Source organism: Caretta caretta, chromosome 14, assembly GCF_965140235.1.
Source record: "Caretta caretta isolate rCarCar2 chromosome 14, rCarCar1.hap1, whole genome shotgun sequence".
Classification (NCBI taxonomy): domain Eukaryota; kingdom Metazoa; phylum Chordata; order Testudines; family Cheloniidae; genus Caretta; species Caretta caretta.
In genome coordinates this window covers 43,671,458-43,685,247 of record NC_134219.1, presented here as the reverse complement: position 1 = coordinate 43,685,247, position 13,790 = coordinate 43,671,458, and the positions used below count along the sequence as shown (strand labels likewise).

Here is a 13,790-nt window from a genome sequence, read left to right as displayed (position 1 = left end):
CCTCTGTTCTCCTTCTGGGCTGCCTGGACCCTGACTGTAACATCTCTCTGGCCCAGCCTCTTACACAGATGTGTGCTGCAGCCAGCCCAGTGCAGGGAGCAGTGGGGACAGACGATCTCCTCCTGTCAGACCAAGCAACATGGGTCCCTTTGAGGCTTAGATGGAAGATCCCAGGCATCTCCTGGAGGTAAGAACCGTCCACTCTTCTGGGCACTTGGGGCTGTTGCAAGAAAGAGGGGGCTCCTGTTCCATAGCCTATTTGTCCTCATGACTGTGTATTTTTATTCTCAGAGGATGCGTCTGGGACCCTGGAGACTGTTTCGTGCAGGAGGTTTGAGCGGGGAGAGATCACTCACTGTCATGACCCCTGGGTCATTAACCCGGGTCTCCAGGGTTCCTGGGAGCAGCTACACTCCAGCACACCACCTGGAAGCCTACGAAAAACTGCTTACCTAGGACTGACAAAGTCCAGACTCAGTTTGAGGCTCCATCCCTGAGGACCTATTGGCAGAGTCCCAGAGCAGCTAATCGGCCCCCTGGACCTCCTTAAACCAGCAGCAGGAACAAGGAGCTGTCTGAACACCCGAGCTCCTCCCTGGCTCTGGACTGTGTGTTGTCTGTTCCTGCTCCCACTCCCCAGGCTTGATTTCCTGGCATCCGGACTCGGGGTGACTCATCTGACTTGAGGTGCTGAACACAATTTGGTCTTTTACTTCTGCTCTTCCAGTGTCCTGACCCAGCTGACTCTCGACTCCTGTCTTGTGAGTGTGGACTCTGCCTCTGACCACTAGGTCTGGCTGCCCATGACCCGGCCATGACACTGACTTTTCTACAATTCCTCCAACGCCCTTTTCTGCTCTCCAGCTCCGCTCTCCCAGCAAGACACACCGATCCCTGGCTCTCAGAGTCCTGCTTGCCTGCTATTCAAGGGCTCAGGGGGAGAGCTTGTCTTGCCCCCTCCCCCACCACAGCTGCTTTTCCTCCGGGACTCTCCCTAGTGCAGAGGAGAATCCGTCCTGGCAGCAATTCAGGAAGTCACAGAAAGGACGGTCTGCTCAGCTCCCTCTGCAATGCCACTGCCCGAGACCATTACGAGTGGGTGCCCAGTGACTGCACCGGCAGCTCCTTGAGAGACTCCCGGGGGCAGGGTAGTCGTGTTTCACAGTGACAGCGTGGCATTGAAGAGACTCTACTGCTGTCCCAAAGGGTTTCTGTTCTCCTGCACGGTCAGACCATGGGGCCAGGTTGCAGAATGGGGAAGAGCTATTTGGTGATGAGTCGGAGGATTCACCATACAGGTGGCTGCAGCTGCAGATTCTGGAGTTCCTATGGTAGGGTTACCTTGCGTCCGGATTTTCCCGGACATGTCCAGGCTTTTTGGTTTTTAAATTGCCCTCTGGGAGGAATTTGTCAAACTCTCCAAAGGTCCAGGATTTCCCTCCCAATGCAGCACTCTGGAGGCCGGGGGCGGGAGCTGCACGCTCTGCGGGGGGGCACGGCACTGTGTTTGGCTCCGCACCCCAGACACAGTGCTCTGAACAGCAGGGTACGGGAGTTGGGGGGCTGGAGAAGGGGCATGGGGTCCCAAGGGACAGTCAGGGAACAGGGAGCAGGAGGGGTTGGATGGGTCAGGGGTTCTGGGGGGAGCCTGTCAGGGGGTGGGCATATGGAGAGGGGTCGGGGGAGTCAAGGGAGATGGAGCAGGGGGTTTGGATGGGGCGGAGGTTCAGGGGGGAAGTCAGGGGCAGGGAGCAGGGGGGAGGTTAGATGGGTCGGGGGTTCTGCAGGGGCAGTCAGGGGATAGTGAGTCATTGGATAGGTGTGGGAGTCCCGGGGGTCTGTCAGGGGGCAGGGGTGCGGATAGGGGGTGGGGCAGTCGGGACAGGTGGGATGGAAGTTCTAGGGGGGCAGTTAGGGTGGGGGGGTCTAAGGAGGGGAAAGTTGGAGACAGGGAGAAGGAAGGCTTAGATAGAGGGTGGGGTTCTGGGAGGGGGCAATCAGGGGACTAGGAGCAGGGGGGGTTGGATGGGTTGACAGTTCTGTGGGGGGCAGTCAGGGGGCAGGAAGTGGGAGAGAGTAGATAGGGGGCAGGGCTACAACTCCCTCCCCACCCCCCGCCTCCGGAGTGTCCTCTTTTTTGAAAGTTCAAATATGGTAACCCTACCCTATGGGCCCAGCCTCCACTCCTGAGAGTTCAGGCGAACCTCCCCCTGTTCTCAGGGAGTCTTTGGCTTTGGCAGCTGGGCCTGCCTGCCGAGACAGAGGACTCAGTGTTTCCATCAGGCTGCTCAGTTGCCAATGCAGCCACCCAAAGACGTGAAGAATGGAAGCAAAAGAGCAAAGCTGGACCATCCGCTGAGCTCCTGCGATCAAGTGAGCCCAGCCTGGGAGAGACGAGGGAAAGCTCCAAGGTGGCTGGTGGCTGCAGGAATCCAGGGGAGGAGAAATAAATCATACATGATGAATCCTAAGGGCATTGTCTTGTGTGGTGAAGGGTTTAAAATGGGTCTAGTTACTATCACATTCAACTTTACAATTGCTGTGTCTGATGGAAGGGCAGGTCTGGAAAGGTCAGAGGTCACTCGAGGAGCTTCAAGTCTCCGATTCTGTCCCTATTGCCTGCTTTGACCAGCTGATCTCAACCCAACACCTCCCTCAGGTGGTCGCAGTGGTTTGCTCTTTCCCTCTTTTTCTGGATTAGCCGCCAGCATGGGGACAGGATACATGTGGCCAAGGAAATGGAGAGGCATGGGGGTCACTGGCAGAGGCATGGAGATAACTTGCAGAGTTGCCTGTTAATGCAGCTCCTCTGGGGGAGCACGGTCGGGTACTGTGCACTCAGGGGCACCATTTCAAATTTTGGTGGTGGCGGGGAGGATAATTTCACCGTGATTCCAGGGGCTACTTAGGCACCTGAAAACTCTCCTGTTTTGGCAGATAACTTAGCAATGAGCTGACAGGAACACCTGCCAGATTTCAGAGCAGCAGCCGTGTTAATCTGTATTCGCAAAAAGAAAAGGAGTACTTGTGGCCCCTTAGAGACTTACAAATTTATGAAAGCATAAGCTTTTGTGAGCTACAGCTTTGCCACAAGCTTTCCGGGGAAGACAGCTATAGGAATGGATCCAGAGAGTGCTTCTGTATCTCTGAGCTGTTTGGACACTTTCAGGGAACATTCCCGTTGCAAGACAGAGATCCCCAAAGTTATCTTGAGTAACCCTGAGAGACTTATGGAAAACGAGCAGATACCACATCTCTGCTGTCACTTTGCACTGACAAACTCGGACTGTCCAAACCGGTTCATGTCTTTTACCTGCTTTAACCTCTCAATAACTTTCATCTGTAAAAGAAAGAATATTAGACCCACTGAGCTCTAATACTAACGTGGTCTGACATCTTGTGGAAAATCACTTTAGGGACACTGGTTAAAATTTGAATGTATTTTCTTACTTTGTTACCAACTCTTTAGAGAGAGAGACCCTGCCAGGACTCCTGGGTTCTATCCCAGCTCTAGGAGGGGAATGGGGTCTAGTGGGTTACAGTGAGGGGCAGCCAGCCCAGGAGAAAGGGGCGATTCTGGCATTGCTAGCATTCCAGCGGGTCCCACTCACAGCCGGTGGCTCTGTGAGCGGAGGGGAAAGTGGGCCAGTACCGGCCGGTATGGCGTACCGGTGAGAAGTGGCACTGGGCAGGTGGGGCCGGCACTAGTGGGGGGCGGTGGGAGAGCGCCCCCTCCCGGTCCCCAGCAGCCAGTACAGAGGAGAGGCAAGGAAGAAAGCAGTCAAGTGAGCCCAGGAGTTGCTCGTTGGGGCAGGGGAGTGGGGGAGGAGGAAGAAGGGGGAAGGGCTTGCCTGCCCTTGAAAGTTGATTCCAATGCTGCTGCTCCGATGCGAGTGCCAAGCGTTCACACAGGGAGCAGCTAGTCCGGAGAAGTGGTGCCGGAGTAAAGTTATTCCACGGGGAGACCATCCCGAGAGGGAAACAATCATTGGGGCGGTGACATGCAGTTTTCCACCCTCACAAGGAGGGGGGGTCCAGCCTGTAACGCCTGGAGCACCGCCCCCCACTCGTGCCGGCCCCGCCTGCCCAGTGCCAGGCAAAGGGCCCCCAACCCACTGTCCCAACTCCGTGCAAAAGTAAACAGAACAGTCACGGCTGCAGACGTCACCCCGCCCCCCTCCCCTCCCCCAAGGCAGCAGAGGGGAAGCTGCCCCCCCGTACACCCCCACCCCAGTGCAGCTGAGCACCGAGACGGCCAAACGTGGGGTTGCATCCCGAAACGAATGCAATAAACTCACCCCCAGGACGCTGTGGCAGGAGCTGCCCTGGTAGGTTGAGGAACTGAAAACGAAAGCAGCGACTTTAGCCAGCTGCGATGTGAACAACCCCACTCCGCCCAGTCCCTTCCCCTCCTTTGCCGAGACCCCCGTTCCCACCCTCCAGCCCAAGGCTTGAAGCGAGGCTCTGTGTGTGTCTAGCCAGGCGGGGCGAGGGAAGAGCAGTTTTGCTCTATGCTCTGCCAGGGGGAGGGAGCGTGTGACCCCCGGCCAGAGATCCTGACCTGGGTCTGCTCCTGGCTTGCCTGAGTTAGAGAAAAGCCTTGTGTGATTGTTGAGTGTGGTGCTTGTTCCAGGGTTACTCTGAGCCCCCTGCCCAGGAGGGCGGGCGGGTGGTAGGGCCGAGGGGCAGGGCTGGAAGCCGGGACCCCTTCCCTGACGCTGGCTACCCGCGCCTGACATCGATTAGGGCTGAGTCTTAACATATAACCCCTCCCACCGGGTATGGAGCAATCAAACTTCCCTCTCCCCTGGTGCCGGCTGCTCTGCTCAACCGTCAGCCAAGTCAGATGGCATGTGTCTGTCCCCACTCTGCCTCCAGGCTCACACCCCAGAGGCCGCCTCTGACTGCACCCAGATGCCGGGAGTGCCGCCCTCAGGAAGCAAGCTCCGAAGTTGGTCAAGGGGCTCTGGTACAAGAAGGCTCCCCTCTGAGCTCTGTTTAATGGCTGTACAATCATTCACTCGGCAGAAGGCCTGGAAAGGCCCGTGTGGGAAGAAGGAAAGAGCAGAAAGAGCTGGGGGTTTGCTCTTCATGGTCCCTGAAGGGCTAGTTTGAGACCGTGACTTACTAGAGAACTCTGCATGGGTGCAACAGGCCAGGTTGCAGGAATCGAGGGCCTTAAGTGAACTATGACGCAAGGCCCCTTGTGAATCCTCACTGTCTCCCCGCCCCAGAGTTTCACCCACCATTTGGAGGAGCACTAGCAGGAGGCCCTCCCACAGAGGCAGAGCAGGGGACCCTCCCGTAGCTACCCCAGAGGCTTGAGAGGGGTGGCTGAGCCTTCTGTATTCTTCCCCTCCCATCACAGACACAATCGCTGCTGGGGTGGGCTTGGTGAGGGCCCCCAAGCAGTGGGTTCTGGAGTTGACACCCCTTTGAAGCCCATGGGGCAGCACAGAATTCCCCAGCTGCCTAAGGTGACTACATCCTGCTACAACCATGTCCCACACACTATGCAAACCACGAGTGCGGAGTTCACCTGGGGTAAGGGTTAAAAGTTCAGTCTTCGCAATCTGTTAATTTAGTTTGGAATCACTTTGGTACCTTTGAAGTATTTTAAGCTCTGGGGTGGGGTTCCAGTGAAGATTCCACTGCCCCTCCCTTGCACCACAGCTCATTGCAAAATCCCTTCCTTCCCTCCCGCTCTAGCTTCTCAGATTTGGGCTTGTCACCACAGTCAGATCAATTGCCCGCTAGTGCCTTGCCGAGAGAGTGGGGCGCTGTCACTGCCGGATGCATTTACTTCATGCATCCGGGAAGCCGGGAATCTTGTCGCCAGGTGAACCTCCCGGACGTGGGGCGACGCTGCAGTGCAGGAGGTAACAAGGGTGGTGTTGTGATTTGCTTCCTTCAGTCAGCCGTGGTGATCTCACACTCCTCGTACTGCCCCAGGCGTCGGGAGGGAAACACGCTGCCCTGGTGGGATATTTCCCAGCATCTTGGTCCGGGAGGCTGCTAAGAGAGGCTGCCTCTTGTGTGCGAGCCTTTAGCCAGAGCCGGGGCAGAGGCCTCCTGAGGGGGTAGAGGGTTGAGCTGAGCAGCCGGCACCAGGGGAGAGGGAAGTTTGAAGGCTCCATACAGAGGGAGGGGTAATTGCTAAGATTCGGCCTTAACCGATGTCAGGTAGGGGTTACCCAGCGTTTGGGAAGGGCTCCCAGCTCCCAGCCTTGCGCCTCGGCACAAACGCCAGCCCTGACTCTAGTGGGGGTGAGAGTAACCTGGAAACAGCCCCACACGTCACAATGACACAATGCTTTTCTTTAACCCAGGCAAGCCGGGAGCAGACCCACTTTAGCAGGGATCTCTAGCAGGGTGCACACATATTCCCTCCCCCGGCACAGCAGACAGAAAAACAGCTCTCCGCACGCCCCTCCTGGCTAGACACACACGGGCTCTCTGCCCCGTGCCAATGCAATCCCTACAGGAACATGCACACACACTAAGCCTGGCTTTCACACAAACAACCCTACTGCTACTTAGGAAGCGAGCGCCTGCACCATGTGACTTACAGTAGCCTGTCCGCGGAGCGAACCCAGCCCTGCCAAGAATCACAGCGAGCTCTTCACTGCACGGCTCGAAGCTGGAAGCTGGCAGCCAGCCCTGGAAAAACAGGCAATTCTGACATTGGAAACGCTCCTGTCGGTCTGATTCATGGCTGGTGGTTCTGCTGAGTGAAGGAGCAGTGGCCATGTGGAAGGTCAGTCTCTCAGCTTTGCTGCCCTGAGACTTAATGCGGCAGCCCACGGGGAACCTGGGAATCCAGCCTGTGCCCACTAGTGGCTTGCATAGGTTGTGCAGCGTGGTTGTGGCAAGATGCAGTCACCCTGGGCAGCCGTAGGAATTGTGTGCTGCCCCATGCACCTCAATGGGGAGTTAGCTCCAGGATCCATAACTTGGGGGGTCCTCACCAAGCCCACCCCAGGACTGATTCAGGCTAGTGGAAGGTGGCAGTCACTGCAGGGGGCCTTCACTCCCTCCCCGGCTTTTGAAAATTGAGGTCATTGGCAAGGACCAACCCATCCCCCAACAAGCTGTCATTTGGAAGAGCCTATCAGCTGTTCACTCAGAGCAGCTGTCCTGGCATGTCCTGAACAAGGAGCCCTCAGTGCAGGCTCTACCGGGCCGCATGCATCGGTGGGCGGTTCTCTCTGAATGCAGCCGCCACGGAAATTCCCTGCCGCCCCCCAACGTCTCCCTCTGCACAGGGTGAGACCTGGGTCTTCTGCACACTGGCAGGGGTGGGGTGGTGGTGGGGGGGGGGCGTGTTAATATTTTTCTTCGAGGGAAGTGAAGTCCAGAGAGGTATTGAATCGGGCTGGGGTATAGTGTCCACCTTTCTCCAACCCCTCTGTCCCTGCGCTGGTCCCAGGGGGAGTCATCCCCACGAGTGCCGGTCCCAGGACGTAGCCTATGGAGGAGGAAGGGGTGCAGAAGACTAACCGGAATAATGTGATTGTTAAGGTCTGGTGTCTGCTTAGCCATGGTGACTGGGAGCAACATCACTGCACGGGCTGGGTTCTCACGTTTCCCAAGGGCTGCAGCATTAGAGTCCAAGGGGAGAGGCTGAGTTTCCACATGGCCACTGCTCCCTTGCTCATCAGAAGCAGGGATAAAAGTAACTTACAACTCTTACCGGTATGGGGGCCGGGCTCCAGGAACTCTAGAAGGGGCGGGGCTTTGGGCGGAAGGGCGGGGCCTCAGGCAGAAGGAGCAGGGCTGGGGTCAGCCTCCCCCAGCCAGCTCTTCAGTGCTGCCCAGGGCACGTTGCCTGGCTCTCCGGCAGCACTTTAACCTCAGCTGTGTACGGGCCTGTACCGGCAGCCACTTCTCACCGGTACGCCATACCGGCCAGTACCGGCCCACTTTCCCCTCCGCTCACAGAGCCACCGGCTGTGAGTGGGACCCGCTGGAATGCTAGTAATGCCAGAATCGCCCCTTTCTCCTGGGCTGGCTGCCCCCCACTGTAACCCACTAGACCCCATTCCCCTCCTAGAGCTGGGATAGAACCCAGGAGTCCTGGCAGGGTCTCTCTCTCTAAAGAGTTGGTAACAAAGTAAGAAAATACATTCAAATTTTAACCAGTGTCCCTAAAGTGATTTTCCACAAGATGTCAGACCACGTTAGTATTAGAGCTCAATGGGTCTAATATTTATTTAATATTCTTTCTTTTACAGATGAAAGTTATTGAGAGGTTAAAGCAGGTAAAAGACATGAACAGGTTTGGACAGTCCGAGTTTGTCAGTGCAAAGTGACAGCAGAGATGTGGGATCTGCTCGTTTTCCATAAGTCTCTCAGGGTTACCCAGGATAACTTTGGGGATCTCTGTCTTGCATCTGGAATGTTCCCTGAAAGTGTCCAAACAGCTCAGAGATACAGAAGCACTCTCTGGATCCATTCTTATAGCTGTCTTCCCCGGAAAGCTTGTGGCAAAGCTGTACCTCACGAAAGCTTATGCTTTCATAAATTTGTAAGTCTCTAAGGGGCCACAAGTACTCCTTTTCTTTTTGCGAATACAGATTAACACGGCTGTGTCACGGAGTGTGGGGGAGTCCAGGCCCTGCACCCCTCTTCCTGGGATCCACTGAGACTCTCAGCCAGCCAGTAAAACAGAAGGTTTATTGGACAACAGGAACACAGTCCACAACAGAGCTTGTGGGTACAACCAGGACCCCTCAATCACGTCCTTCTGGGGGAGCAGGGAGCTTATACCCCAGCCCTGGGGTTCCTTGTGTTCCTCCACCCAGCCCCAAACTGAAACTAAACCCCCCAGCAAGCTCCCTTCTGCAGCCTCCGTCCACATTCCTGGGCAGAGGTGTCACCTCCCCCTCCCCCTCCTGGCTCAGGTGACAGGCTCTCAGGTCTCCCATCCCCAGGGCACATTCCCAGGTCAACACTCCCCCCTCCCTGCTGAGTCACATCCTCACATCCTCACATCAGTTTCCACTGCATGCATCCGATGAAGTGAGCTGTAGCTCACGAAAGCTCATGCTCAAATAAATTGGTTAGTCTCTAAGGTGCCACAAGTACTCCTATCCTCACATCCTGCTACTCTGAAATCTGGCAGGTATTCCTGTCAGCTCATTGATAAGTTATCTGCCAAAACAGGAGAGTTTTCAGGTGCCTAAGTAGCCCCTGGAATCACGGTGAAATTATCCTCCCCGCCACCACCAAAATTTGAAATGGTGCCCTGAGTGCACGGCACCCGACCGTGCTCCCCCAGAGGAGCTGCATTAACAGGCAACTCTGCAAGTTATCTGCATGCCTCTGCCAGTGACCCCCATGCCTCTCCATTTCCTTGGCCACATGTATCCTGTCCCCATGCTGGTGGCTAATCCAGAAAAAGAGGGAAAGAGCAAACCACTGCGACCACCTGAGGGATGGGTTGGGGTGAGATCAGCTGGTCAAAGCAGGCAATAGTGACAGAATCGGAGACTTGAAGCTCCTCGAGTGACCTCTGACCTTTCCAGACCCGCCCTTCAATCAGACACAGCGATTGTAAAGTTGAATGTGATAGTAACTAGACCCATTTTAAACCCTTCACCACACAAGACAAAGCCCGTAGGATTCGTCATGAACTATTTATTTCTCCTCCCCTGGATTCCTGCAGCCACCAGCCACCTTAGAGCTTTCCCTCGTCTCTCCCAGGCTGGGCTCACTTGATTTCAGGAGCTCAGCGGAGGGTCCAGCTTTGCTCTTTCGCTTCCATTCTTCACCTCTTTGGGTGGCTGCATTGGCAACTGAGCAGCCTGATGGAAACACTGAGTGTCTCAGGAAGGCCCAGCCGCGAAAGCCAAAGACTCCCTGAGAACAGGGGGAGGTTCGCCTGAACTCTCAGGAGTGGAGGCTTGGCCCATAGGGTAGGGTTACCATATTTGAACTTTCAAAAAAGAGGACACTCCGGGGGCGGGGGGGGGGGAGTTGTAGCTCTGCCCCCTATCTACTCCCTCCCAATTCCTGCCCCCTGACTGCCCCCCACAGAACTGTCAACCTATCCAACCCCCCCTGCTCCTAGTCCCCTGATTGCCCCCTCCCAGGACCCCGCCCTCTATCTAAGCCTTCCTTCTCCCTGTCTCCAACTGTCCCCTCCTTAGACCCCCCCACCCTAACTGCCCCCCTAGAACTTCCATCCCACCTGTCCCCTGACTGCCCCACCTCCTATCCACACCCCTGCCCCCTGACAGACCCCCGGGTCTCCCACACCTATCCAACGACTCACTATCCCCTGACTGCCCCCGCAGAACCCCCGACCCATCTAACCCCCCACCGCTCCCTGCCCCTGACTTCCCCCCTGAACCTCCGCCCCATCCAAACCCCCTGCTCCATCTCCCTTGACTCCCCCGACCCCTCTCCATATGCCCACCCCCTGACAGGCTCCCCCCAGAACCCCTGACCCATCCAACCCCTCCTAATCCCTGTTCCCTGACTGTCCCTTGGGACCCAATGCCCCTTCTCCAGCCCCCCGGCTCCCGTACCCTGCTGCTCAGAGCACTGTGTCTGGGGTGCGGAGCCAGACACAGTGCCGTGCTCCCCCGCAGAGCGTGCAGCTCCCGCCCCCGGCCTCCAGAGTGCTGCATTGGGAGGGAAATCCTGGACCTTTGGAGAGTTTGACAAATTCCTCCCGGAGGGCAATTTAAAAACCAAAAAGCCTGGACATGTCCGGGAAAATCCGGACGCAAGGTAACCCTACCACCTCCCAGTTCTGGCAGGGACTCCAGAATCTGCAGCTGCAGCCACCTGAATGGTGAATCCTCCGACTCATCACCAAACAGCTCTTCCCCATTCTGCAACCTGGCCCCACGGTCTGACCGTGCAGGAGAACAGAAACCTTTTGGGACAGCAGGAGAGTCTCTTCAATGCCACGCCGTCACTGTGAAACACGACTGCCCTGCCCCCGGGAGTCTCTCAAGGAGCTGCCGGCTCAGTCACTCGGCACCCACTCGTAATGGTCTCGGGCAGTGGCATTGCAGAGGGAGCTGAGCAGACCGTCCCTTCTGTGACTTCCTGAATTGCTGCCAGGACGGATTCTCCTCTGCACTACGGAGATTCCCCGAGGAGAAGCAGCCCTGGTGGGGGAGGGGGCAAGACAAGCTCTCCCCCTGAGCCCTTGAATAGCAGGCAAGCAGGACTCTGAGAGCCAGGGATCGGTGTGTCTTGCTGGGAGAGCAGAGCTGGAGAGCAGAAAAGGGCGTTGGAGGAATTGTAGAAAAGTCAGTGTCATGGCCGGGTCATGGGCAGCCAGACCTAGTGGTCAGAGGCAGAGTCCACACTCACAAGGCAGGAGTCAAGAGTCAGCTGGGTCAGGACACTGGAAGAGCAGAAGTAAAAGACCAAATTGTGATCAGCACCTCAAGTCAGATGAGTCACCCCGAGTCTGGATGCCAGGAAATCAAGCCTGGGGAGTGGGAGCAGGAACAGCCAACACACAGTCCAGAGCCGGGGAGGAGCTCGGGTGTTCAGACAGCTTCTTCTTCCTGCTGCTGGTTTAAGGAGGTCCAGGGGGCCGATTAGCTGCTCTGGGACTCTGCCAATAGGTCCTCAGGGATGGAGCCTCAAACTGAGTCTGGACTTCGTCAGTCCTAGGTAAGCAGTTTTTCATAGGCTTCCAGGTGGCGTGCTGGAGTGTAGCTGCTCCCAGGAACCCTGCAGACCAGGGTTAATGACCCAGGGGTCATGACAGTGAGTGATTTCTCCCCGCTCAAACCTCCTGCACGAAACAGTCTCCAGGGTCCCGGACGCATCCTCTGAGAATAAAAATACACAGTCATGAGGACAAATAGGCTATGGAACAGGAGCCCCCTCTTTCTTGCAACAGCCCCAAGTGCCCAGAAGAGTGGACGGTTCTTACCTCCAGGAGATGCCTGGGATCTTCCATCTAAGCCTCAAGGGGACCCCTGTTGCTTGGTCTGACAGGAGGAGATCATCTGTCCCCACTGCTCCCTGAGCTGGGCTGGCGTCAGCACACATCTGTGTAAGAGGCTGGGCCAGAGAGATGTTACAGTCAGGGTCCAGGCAGCCCAGAAAGAGAACAGAGGGTCTGAAACCAGAAGATGAAGCAATCAAATCAGTGGATTCGACAGAGAAGTTTTCTACCCTACAGGGACATCAAAGAAGGTCTGTTAGGAAAGCTGAGATGTTAGTCTGGAAACTGCTAAGGCAAAGATTGGGACTTGCTAAGATTCAGTTTTAGTCACTACAAAGCGTGTTGTGTTTTGTTTCTCTCTTTGAAATTTTCTTGCTTAGTGTCACTTAAATCTCTTCTTTGTGACTTTGCTTCCCAAAGCACCTCAGTGTTTGAGTGAAGTGTGAGTCTCCAGCCTACCCAACAGGCTGAGCTGTGCTCTGTCTCTCTGAAGGTAGCGAATAATTTCTGAGCGGTGCTGGGCCCAGAGTCCAAGGGCAGTTCACCAGACATCTCGTGTGAAGCCCAAAGAGACCAAAGGAGCAGGAGAGATTCAGGCCCCACTGACCCATGGGAACTTCCCACAGAAGAGGCTACACGGGACTCCAGACACAGCCAGCAGGATCCCTCCCACAAGCTGAACCCTGTCCTTCCCCTCCCAGCCCCACACCTTCCTCCCCACCCCAGCCTCAGGAACCCCTCCCACCTCCCTGCTCTCCCCACCCACTCTCCAATACCAGGCTGTTTCCAGAATGGAAGCAGGTGTGTACCAGAGTTCACTCACCGCTAGAAGCTGGCCAGGCCTTGTGTCACTGCTTTCTCGCTGGGCTAGCAGCCCCGCTGATACTCACTCTTGCAGTTTGTTGGCTGGGAACTCAGCCCTCTAAGCAGGTGACTGTCCTTAAGTCCACTCCTTCCTGGGTCGTGCTGTCTGTCTTGAACAGAAACAAGGCCTTCCACCCTCATGGGGAGTTCTTCCTCAGCCTGATTTCGGCTGGCCAGCCCTTCTTGGGTTTCCATGGTCTTCTATGTCCCTTTCCTTAGAGACGGTGAGAGAACCCAGTCCTACCGTGGACTCCAGGTTTTGGCCCAAGGCCATCTACTGAACAGCTCTCTCTGCTTCTGGACTTTTGCTGCTGTTTTCCTTTCTTTCCTCTCAGGTGGGGCTCACATGGTCATCAATTTGGCCTAGCCCCAGGCTTGGCAGCCACAGGCCAAGCCACCCTGTTAGATACCCTCCTCCTTCAAATCTGGTCCAGCCCGGCTGACAGGTTTGCTGAGGGGATGGTGAAGCCCCATTGCTGATCAGAAGGAGGTCAAAGTCTGTTCTCTAGGAGCTGAAGGTCCGTTTGTCCTGCTGCCGGAAGGGGAGCTGGAGAGCGGAGATGTTATGTAAAAGAGACTGCATGATGGAGTTGGAGACTGAGGGATGGGAGCCTCCTCCCAGAAATGCTCCCAGGAGAACAGGTTTGAGGAGATCTCTGGGGAGCCTCTTGCTAGGAAAAAAACAAGGGTGGCACATTGATGGAGATGTTTCTTTTCCAGGGATGGGGGAAGCTCCCAGCCAGGCTATGCAGCAGGGATCCCATTTCTCCCCCAAGAAACCCATATGCCCAAAGAAGTCAGTGGCTCTTACCTCCAGGAGGGAGCGGGGTCTTCCCTCTCAGCCTCTTTGAGAGCTACCATTGCTTGGTTTCCTAGGACAAGGGACCTGTCCCCACTGCTCCCTGAGGTGCCTCAGCTTCTGACTGCAGCCATCTGGGAGGCTGTCACATACCCCAGGGCCTAGAAGACACGGGGGGAGGAGGCTCCTCTTCATGTCAGACTCTGA

The 13,790-nt window shown here is 56.2% G+C and overlaps 1 protein-coding gene and 1 long non-coding RNA gene across 2 annotated transcripts in view; one reads left to right on the top strand and one right to left on the bottom strand.

The window, feature by feature from the left end:
- LOC142069127 (zinc finger protein RFP-like) overlaps positions 1 to 13,790 on the top strand; it is a 331,206-nt gene that overhangs the window by 220,225 nt on the left and 97,191 nt on the right. The gene's annotated exons all lie outside the window — the stretch shown is intronic.
- Positions 10,471 to 13,777, bottom strand: LOC142068943 (uncharacterized). Its single transcript, XR_012664804.1, has 3 exons — positions 12,744 to 13,777; positions 11,906 to 12,094; positions 10,471 to 11,801 (listed from the first exon to the last, which is right to left on the bottom strand). It is a non-coding gene; the product is annotated as an uncharacterized LOC142068943 (long non-coding RNA).